Source organism: Haemorhous mexicanus, chromosome 1 (genome assembly GCF_027477595.1).
Source record: "Haemorhous mexicanus isolate bHaeMex1 chromosome 1, bHaeMex1.pri, whole genome shotgun sequence".
Classification (NCBI taxonomy): Eukaryota; Metazoa; Chordata; class Aves; order Passeriformes; family Fringillidae; genus Haemorhous; species Haemorhous mexicanus.
Genome location: NC_082341.1, coordinates 41,885,677 through 41,895,597, shown reverse-complemented (window position 1 = coordinate 41,895,597; position 9,921 = coordinate 41,885,677).

Below are 9,921 nucleotides of genomic sequence, written 5' to 3'. Positions count from 1 at the left end.
TGGGCACCTCAGGAAGTTCAGCACAGGTGGATGGAAAGTCCTGCACCTCATCTAGAATAACTCCATGCATTAGTGGGGACCTACTGGGGAGCAGCTCTGCAGAAAAGGACCTGAGGGTCCCTGTGAGCAATGGCCTTAACATGAAACAGCAGAATGAAGGCTAATTCCAGACTGGGTTTGCTCAGCAAGTGCATAACCAGCAGGTGAAGGAAAGTGATCCTTTCCCTTTTTTCAGCAGCAGTGAAATTGCACCTGGGTCCTGATAGGGCTTCCCAGTGTAATAGAGTTATGAATATGATGAAGAAAGTGCTGGAGAGGAGCACTAAATGGCTGGAAGACTGGGGTGTGATGTGTAAAGAAAAGCTAAGAGAACTGGGTTAATTTAGCCTGAGAAGACTGGGAGGACAAGAGGCAGCAGTCGGGAATTGCAGCTAGGAAAATCCCACCTGGATGAAAGGAAAAACCTTTGTTGTGATGGGTGGGTCAGATACAGGAGCAGGAGAGGCTGGGGAACCTCCAGCCCTGAAGATTTTCGAAACCAGCCTGGCAGCTGTTTTCTGTGCCTGCTACCAACGCAACAGTCACTCTCACAGGGGCTACAAGAAATAAACATCTTTACCTGACTTATTTTCAAATTCCTACCAGAAGAGTGACAAAAAGTACCATTTACTCAGTGAAGACTTGAATGTCTTTTAGGAACAGAGATGTGGTGACTGGCCCATGGGCAGTATAAGGGCAGGAAGGTGAGTGCCTGGGGCTGCAGCAACACTCGGTCTCATCACCTTGGTATGGGACCCCATGGAATGATTGAAAAAGCGGCTATGGCCACAGTTTAGCTGGAATTTGGCCTGGAGTGAAGTCAACAAGAAAGAAAAAAAACTCTGACATCAAAGCTTTCCTTTCAGGGTCAATTTACACCCTCAAATTGTCTGTCAATCTAACAGCTCACTGCTGAACAGGGAAGGTTTACCTATTTCCAAGGACCCCCGACCTCCTGGTGCTCCAGCTCCCCATCCCATCACCTTCTCTGCTCGAGCACTCATCAGACCCTGCTGTCAGCTGCCTGGGGTGTCCACTGATGAGCAGCAAGGAGCAGGAGCTGGAGGGAAGGAGCAGGACTTGCCCCTTTCTGATGTGTTGAGCTGTTAGATCGGCTCAGCCACCTCCTGTCACCTCCTGCCAAAGGGCTGGGTGGGAGGAAGAAGGAGCTGACGGAGCTGTCTGGCTGCAAAAGAAAATGCTACCGCTGGAAATGCACAAGAACAAATTTCCCTGACCTAGTGCTGGCAAGGTCACTTGAACAGGCTCCTTCTGCAAGAGGTTCCCTGGGATGTAGTGGCAGCAGACAGAGCAGTGGTCCTCTCAGAGTGCCACTGGCAATGGCAGGACAGGCACTGGCTGCTCTGCTTGGTCTCTGCACAGGGGATGGCAGGGTGCATTTACCACTTTCAGAGGGGAGGTCACTGACTCTGTCCTCTCAAGGGCCAACAAGGCCAAAACAATTCCCAGCGGGATGCTTTTTCTTCATCTACCCAAGGCCAAGGAAGCAGGCTATCTCATATTGCCTGGCATAGGGTCTGGTGAGAGCAGATTACTGACTAAGCACTAATTTTTACATAAAAGAAGCTAGCAACATGCATGGGCCAGATTGTCTTTCTTCTTTGTGCATCACAACCTAGAAGACTGTTCCCTACTGCTGCTGCAAATCAATCAGTCAAAAGTTTCCTGCCTTGGTCTCCAAATAACTTACCTTTGATTATTTCTAGTTCCACTGTACAGTCCACCGTGTCTTGAGGCCATGGGACAAAAGCCAGGAGTCCTACAGTGCAACTGCTCTCTTAATTCCTTGGGTGTCTTCCCTGCTGATACATAGCAGAGATTGGCAACTAATCTATATATAGTACAGCACTGCAGCTGAGACACAATGCCTGCATTCAGCGTGCATACATGATGATGTCAGCAATGGCTCTTTAATTGCATCATGGGAAGTGAAAGGAGAAAAGAATTGGAAGAAAAAAAAAAAAATAAGAAAGGGGGCCCCTGGCCCCTCCACTTTACATAATTTCCTTCACCGCCAGATGGGAACGCATGGGAATGCTGGCCCTGCATCTCAGGAGCTCCCTCCCCAAAGCCTGGCATCGCCACATCTGTTTCCATGATTTCCTACTCTTCTGATCTTCTTCACCTGCCCTGCACCCCACCACCTTGGGCGAGCTTCCTGAGATGCTGCTACAGCCATTTGATTTGGCTTCCTGAGGCTCGCTCCCTCCTTCCTTATTTTTAGTTCTCCAGCTTGCAGTAGCATCCAAAGGCCTGTAGTTGTGAAACACGCTGGAAGGGCAGGGTCTGCATGCAGAGACCACACAAGCCCCTCTGGCTGCTTTTATATAAATAAAGGAGCATCTGTAGTGCCAGGCAGTGGCTCACAAAAGGGGCTGTCAGGCTCAGCACAACTCCGCTGCTCTGCAGCTAGCAGAGAACAGAAAATATACAAACTTCTCTTCCCAGCAGACATCCATCACCATAAATGCACATGGGTTTTATTTGAAAGGAGAGACAGCACCCTCCCTGCTTTAGTACAGCAAAAAGGGGAAAAGATCCTCAGAGTGACAGCATTCCCCTCACTAAGACCTACAGCGTCAGCCAAGTCAACAGCTTTAAAGCTCCCCTATAAAGTTCCAGCTCCTGCAAACAGGACCTGTGGTATCCTCCATTTTAAGAAAGCTTCCCTTTGTCTTATCCCCCAGCCTATTTATAGCTGCTGTGGTGGAGGTATACTGGGAAGGCTTTACACCAGCAGGCGCAGGGCCCTTCCGTGCTCAGCGAGGAGGCACGTGCAAAGGGACATTTAATAGACTCCAAGAAACTCCTTGGAGGCTGTTAAATGTGTGTGGCTCCTTGGGGCTCATTTTCTGGGAGGAGACTCCCACCCAAAGGGTTTTAGCTGCCTTTTTTCCCAGTGGCATGCCACGGGGGCTTTGGGCTGCGACGTGACTCACCGGCTGTTTCTGTAGGTCCACTTTTACGAAGGACTGTAGGGATGCCATTGGGGTCTCATGTAGGAGAGGAGGCAGCTGCCTTCTCCCACTGCCAGAGAGAGCTGGCCAGGCCAAGAACTTCTTCCTCCTAGGCTCCCTGGTGGAGCAGTGAGGAGGGGAAAGGCCACTTCACAGGTCACTTCTTGTTCCCAGAGTCTTTGCAGAGAAGCCAAGACAGGAGACTCCAGCCAGGACAGGAGACTCCAACCTCTTGCATGTCTGTGAGGACACAAAAGCCTCAACCTGTAACCTGAGCCTGGAGAAACAGCATGCTGCAAGGTAGCAGAAGCTTCCTCTGAGTCCACCTTACACCTTTCCCTACAGGAAACACAATTATAACCACAATAAATATTCACATGAACCAGAAATTTGATTAGCACCATGCCTGGCTGCTTGCTTGTTCATTCACTCTCGTAAAGGCGCATCACCATTGTATGCACTGTCCCTGACCAGTGTTGGTTTTAACACATAGAACCCTAAACATTTCAGGTCCAAATTAGCTTCAAGCATGTTTCCTGCTAAGGACAATGCAGAAATAAAACTGCTTTTCCCTCTCAGCATTCCACTTATACCTTTGGAACTGACCTGTCTTCATCCGAGCAGGCGCAGGAGAGAGCAGCACCTGAATGTGGGTCAGGATTCGTGCTGTATTTTACATGGAATCACCTGAGGGAGCCTGCCACTGGCTGAGGTTCACGGTTTGCCAGCACTCGGGGAATTACAATGCATGGCCCGGAGGGAGAAGCATCTGCCCACACCCCCCAGGGAATAATGAGGAAGAGGCAGAAGGGGAGAGGCAGTGTTGGATGCAGGCAGTCCAAAGATGTAGAAAGATGTAGGTGACCTTCAGAACCATTCAAAGAGATGGGAGACACTATTGTGCCTCGGAACACACTGCAAGAGCACTTCACCCTTCCCAGCACAAGGTCAGGCACGGCGGTGCTGCAGCCTGTTAGGGGACACTCCCACCTCCCAGTTTGGGGGCTGGTAATGAATAGCTGAGGGTGCCAGGCTTCCCAGCTCCCGCCGCCAGATCTGGAGGGGAACAGCTGCCTGCGCCCAGAGTTTACACAGCTGTGGGGAAGCGTTAGCAGCTGACAAGCCACTCTCCCTTAAGTGTCAGCATACACCACCTCTCCCTGCTAGGGGCACTCCCCCAGCCGAGTAAAAAGATCTTGCAGATGTGAACACGAGCGAAGGCAAGGAGAACTTCTGAATTACAGCCCAGCCAACTGTGCGGAGGTGATAAATGTGGAGTGAGGTATGGGAGCAGAAGCAGTGTCAGGAAACAGGAGGCTAATAACAAAACTCTTGCAGTTATTAGCCCATAATGTTGGCACCTGCTTTCTACCTCCACCTGCTCAGAGCTTGCATTTTTTGACCTGCAGAGGATGTTTGCCAAGTATGTCTATATTGCCAAGCTTTTCCTGAAGGGGAAAAGTAATCTGATGGGACATTTTGTTGAAGGTGAGTTTGAGAACCTCCAAGACTACTCCAGCATCAGTTTTCACTCTCAGTAAGTGAAGTCACTTCTTGTGACTGAGGCTTGGATTTAGACCATTCTTAATGGTAGGCATTGCATTTGAAAGCTGTTTAGAACAGAATCAGGGTGAGAAGAACCAGACATTTGCATCTTCTGGCCTTGAGCCCATCCTTGGGGGGCAATAGTTGAGCTGTCATCATCAAAGATTAAAGCCAACACAGGTACTTAGCCTAACAAGAAATCTGATTGAACAGATGGTGAATAGGGAGAGATTTGAGAAGTCTGGAAGAGGAAACTGGCTTTAGACATACAGTCATTGGGAGGTAAAAGTGCTAAAAGTCTTTGTGATGCTAAATCCCATTATGTGGTTAGAAATGGATGATTTTCAGCCAGAATTTCTGAAAAGATGAAGGAATTTATCAGAATGCACAGGGGGAAAAAAAGGGAGGTAATTTAGTTTTGTCTCAAATGTGCAGTAGGAAAGAGAGCAAGGCCTAAGCATAAAGGTGCTCTCAGAGACATGATAATAGAAGTGAAAAAACCCAAAACTTTCTACAGTGCATTGAAAACTTACATCTTGATATCAGCTGCCTGCAGAGCTCAGTGCTGTAAAGCAAGACAGTAGGTGCTTGCTTCTTTCTGGGAACAGAGGATTGATGCCTAAACCTGGTAGTGTCTTCAGGGCTAAAAGTAATGTCAGCTGCTTGAGTGCAAGGGTCCCTGCTCCCCAAAGCCAGCCCTTGAAGACTGTACAGATGCAAAGATGCACACCAACAAGATCTATAGATTTCATATGAACATGTGCACAGAGGAAACTCTCTCTGTTGCTTTCTGGATCCCATCACACCCTAACAAGCACATCTTTAAACTCAAGGTGACCCTGCTGTAGGGGAGATGGATGGGAGGAGGAGGGGGTGTCAAGAGCTTGAATTAATATGCTGAGCAAGCCAGTTTGCAATGATTTATACCATGGGGACAACACTTACTGCTTCTTTGCTCCCCAACCCTCCACCCTGCTCAAGATCCAGCATATCCTACAGGAAGCTCAGGAACACATGCAGAAAGTTGAGCTTACTACTGTACTTACTAATGGATCCAATGACAGATATATGGTTGAGCAAGAGTCAGTGTGCAGGAGCAGGCATGGCAAATTTGGAATCTGAGGCAAATTTAGAAGTTTGTGCTCGCAAGAGGAAATATGAGGGAAGGAGAAAAAAAACCCAGCACAAATCAGAGCTAAAGTGGCTGAACTTAAGTGGCACAGTTGTCCGTGGAGCACAGTTGTGGTGAAAACCTAAGAATGTATGGATATTCCTCTGAGTGTAATGAATAAGTCAATAACAGCGAGCTAAAAACCAAGAATAAAACCTTCCTCTTTCATTTGTCTGGCACTATTTGACAAATGCCAAATCTCCGAAGGCTACATCAGCATCAAGATCTTGCTGAAGGCTTTCTTTGTGAGTAGACCTGTTGTAAGTGATGTTTTTGTCCATTGATTTACTAGATGAATTCTTGAGCAGGAGAGGCAAAGATCCAAGCAGGTTGTAATGCTGAGTCTCTTGTCTCTTTGTTAACAGATAAACAAGGAAGGGGATTCTCAGGGGCAGCAGGACAGGGAGACTTTTAGATCTAGGTCTTTCCCTAGGAAAGACTGTGCAGAATTTGAAGCTATGAACCGCTGTATTGGCTTTTTGTGGTTGTGGTATAGCAATATTGGAGTTGGAGTTGTTTTCTGGGTCCTTAGGTGCAAAACAGCAACAATGATAACAGGAGTTCAGACCCCTCTGTTTACCATTACCTGTGCACAAGGGGGACTTGCACCAGCTCCTCAGCTACTCCTCCTCACAAGACCTGCTGAGCTCTGAGCTCACAACTCTGTCTTGGAGCTCAGCACAGCAGGGCAAACCACATCAGGCTGCTGGACCACTTCATGCAGGTGGCATAGGGGAAACCTCATTCTGGGAATGTTTGCCTCTAAAATTACAGTAAAATATCCCCAAACTCACAATTACTCTACCTGGTTCTATTTAACAAAGCTTTTAACCTCCAGACCCCTGGGTTTTCCAGCTGTATTGCTTTTGGCAGGAACACCATTCTGTTTGTCCTGTAGTGCTGCTGGCAGAAAGCAGATGCTTTCCTTCAAGAAAACGGAGCTTCCAAGTGGAAAGCACATCCTGGTATTCTAAGCAGATGCCAGAGAATGACTCAGGTGCAGTCTATTTTCCACTAAAATTTAAGGGCAAAAAAGAAAAAAAAAGCATTTTAAATGCATCCTTTAGCTGCAGTGGCTGGGCAGTTAGTCAAGGACAGACAAATGTTGCCAAATAGATATTTTTCAACTAGGTAGAAGCCGGCCTGGATCTTGAGAGCTATTTCAATTCTTGTTAAGTGTCTCTGAAGATCTGACCATTCATGCCTAGGTTTCAGCATTGTTAGAATGTTTTAATGCTTAATGTTTTCACACAGTTCTGACGCGATCATGACACAGTAATGATTTCAACACAGTTTAAAAGATGGGTTTGCCTTTAGTACAAACCACATCATTTCACATTCAGCAACAGTGTATGAATGGAAGACAAAAGAAAGATGAGAGATATGGGTTGAAAAAGACTGGAAAAAGGGGGATAAAATGCGAGAAACCTCAGCAGAGTGACACAAAGGAGAGCTAGCAGAATGCAGAGAAATGTCTCAGACACTCACGTAAGCAGGGAGAGTTCATTTATTTGGCACAGAGGGACAATAGCCTTGCTAACCAGGATAGCTATTGTTCTTTTGTTTTTAACAAACAAAAAGGGAAAATGCGAAGCACTAGCTTCCCAGGGAAAAATCATAAAAATAAGTTCTCATCCTGCTGTCCAACAAGGAATGAGAAGCCTCCCGCACTTCACCTATCGCCCCCACGCTGTTACTCACTCACGGTGTTTGTCGGCTTAGAAAACAAATGAAATATATTGAGGCCTCACTCTGAGGAGAGCTGAGGGCGTTGTTATAGCAGAACAACTTAATTGAATCGAAAACCACTGAGTCGATGCATTAAGCAGAAAAATGCACGGTGCTATCTGCTGTGTAGTCGAGCGCACAAGTGCTCCAGCAGCCAGGGCTTCAGAAGGCTTATAATGCCAGTGTGTTCCCTCTAGCTTTATTTCAGCATTTTTCACAGTGAAGACAGAAAGCCATCCATAATTGGAGGAAGCCTCAAAATGTTGCATTCCTCCAGTGGTGGAAGTGGAGAGAGAAGAAAAGGAGGACTTTGATTCAGCAAGACAGAGGTGCTCCCATACGAGGGTGACAGCTGGAGAATAAGGACCCTCTGTTCAGGGACAGTGAATTGCTTATAGCCTTTTACAAGCTCAGGGAGGGTGTAAGATGTAAACAAGCTTCGGGAGCCTTGGCACAAACACAGTGGATCCTGTCAGCAGAAAGGACCTTCCACAGCACATAGGTAGCGTCGTGAGCCCGCTAAGGACCATTTGAAGCATCGATGTGCAGAATTGTCCCCTTCAGCCGGCTTGCTGGAAAGCAAATAGCTGTCACTGAGGGAGGCAGGGGTGTCAGATATGCCTGGAGACACGCATCTGGGAATTTCTGCCCAATTAAAATATTTCTGAACACAAAAGATGACAGTTTCCATTGAGGGAGCCGGTGCAAAGCGTTATCTGGGAAACCCAAACAGATCAACCGTGTGCTTGTTGTTCAGGGAATTCCCGCTCTTCGCAGCTGACTTCATGGGGGAAAGGACAAGCTCTGTAGCATCATAACTCTTTGCAGCAAGTACAGGACAAATAAACAGAGCTGAGGCAAGGCTCAATGATTTCTTTAACCTCTGGATAGTCAAAGCTGTGGTGGATTTCACCTGCATGCTCAAATGTGAACATACGGATATATAATATAAAGAACACAGACCCAGAGCCAAATCCTTTAGTGATACATAAGGCAAGTTCTCAGCAGAGTATACTACTGAGGGGCATAATAAATATTCATGCTTGTTTACAACTTAATGCACCTGTCTTGCCCCATGGACTTCATCAACGATTCCCATTGCTTGGTCTTGCATAAGGGTGTTAGCACTCCTGAGTTTCTCTGAGGGCGTTTTGAGATATGGCTTGAACTGTGTTTAGTACCTGCCATCAGAAGACAAAGGGCATTTTTAAGTAGACAATTTAGGTTAGTGTTATTTGTGCATCTAAGGCCTAAATAGCATTAGTTGTTTGTACACCTAAGGGCTAAACAAGGGAGAAACATAACTGAATATATTTTAATAACCAGTTTTCCTGTTCTGTGATGGTTCTGAGAATTTATTGTCATTGCTGAACAGTAATTAGTTTTGAGTTTATTTTGGTTATTTACAGATGCTTCGATTCTCTAATCTGTATATTTTCCCATTTTTATATCTTTTCCTGGTTTTTTGACTTTCCAATCTCTAAGCCAGTTCCACGTTTTAAAATTTTTCAGATCTCCAGTTTCCTTGTTAAGGGTGCAATGCCATGCATCCTCTCTTGCTATCGCAAGCCCCGCTAACCAAGAGGGTGGCCGCTCGGTTGTGCTGCAGAGCCGAAACTTTCCACCCAAACGTTGCTGGTGGCGGGGCAGTTCATTAAAAGCAACATAATTGTTGCGGATTTTTATTTGAGTGCGGTCTCGCAGCAGCGCAAATGGCATCCCCGCTAATTTTCGCTAACTTCATCGCGCCACTTTGAAGGAGAGAAGCGCCTGCCCCTGCCCAGCAGCAAACCCCCCCGGGCTCGCCCGCCCGGGCACGGCAGACCCGGCGGCAACCGCAAGAGCGCGGAGAGGAGCCCGTCACCCCTAGACTGGGTGTCAGAAAGCAATTACGCGAGAGACTTAATGTTAAAAGCTGCATTAACGCCTCGGTGCTTTCAAAGAACGACCCCGAAGCCCCGCTCGCATCCCAAGCCAAAAAAGGGCGCGAGGGTCTGGCGACTGCCCGAGCCGCGGCACGTCAGACCCGCGGTGGCAGGGGGGTCCCCGGCGCTGAAACCGGCGGTATTAAAAGATGGGGGGGGTGGGCCAAGGGGGCTGGATGCGGACGGATGGGGGCAGGTCGGGCCGGAGGAGGGCGAATGTTTCCTGCCCGCCGCCGCCGCCCCCCGGCCGCCCCCCGCAGCCGGGCGGAAGTCAGCCCGCGCCGTCGGAGCTTAAAAGGCTCCCGCACGCCGCGCCGCCCCAGTGCCGGCGGCCGCAGCGGGGCCGGAGCCAGCGCCGCCGCCAGCCCCGCACCCCGTCCCCCTCCCCCCCACCTCCCCCCCCCGGGGCCGCCCTCCGCACCCCGCCAGGCGGGGAAGGCGCCCGGCGCGATGGCTCTCCCCGGATCCCACGCCGCCTGGGACGGTGCTGCCGCATCAGTGAGTAATTCCTGCTAATTTACCCCCCGGGGCCGGT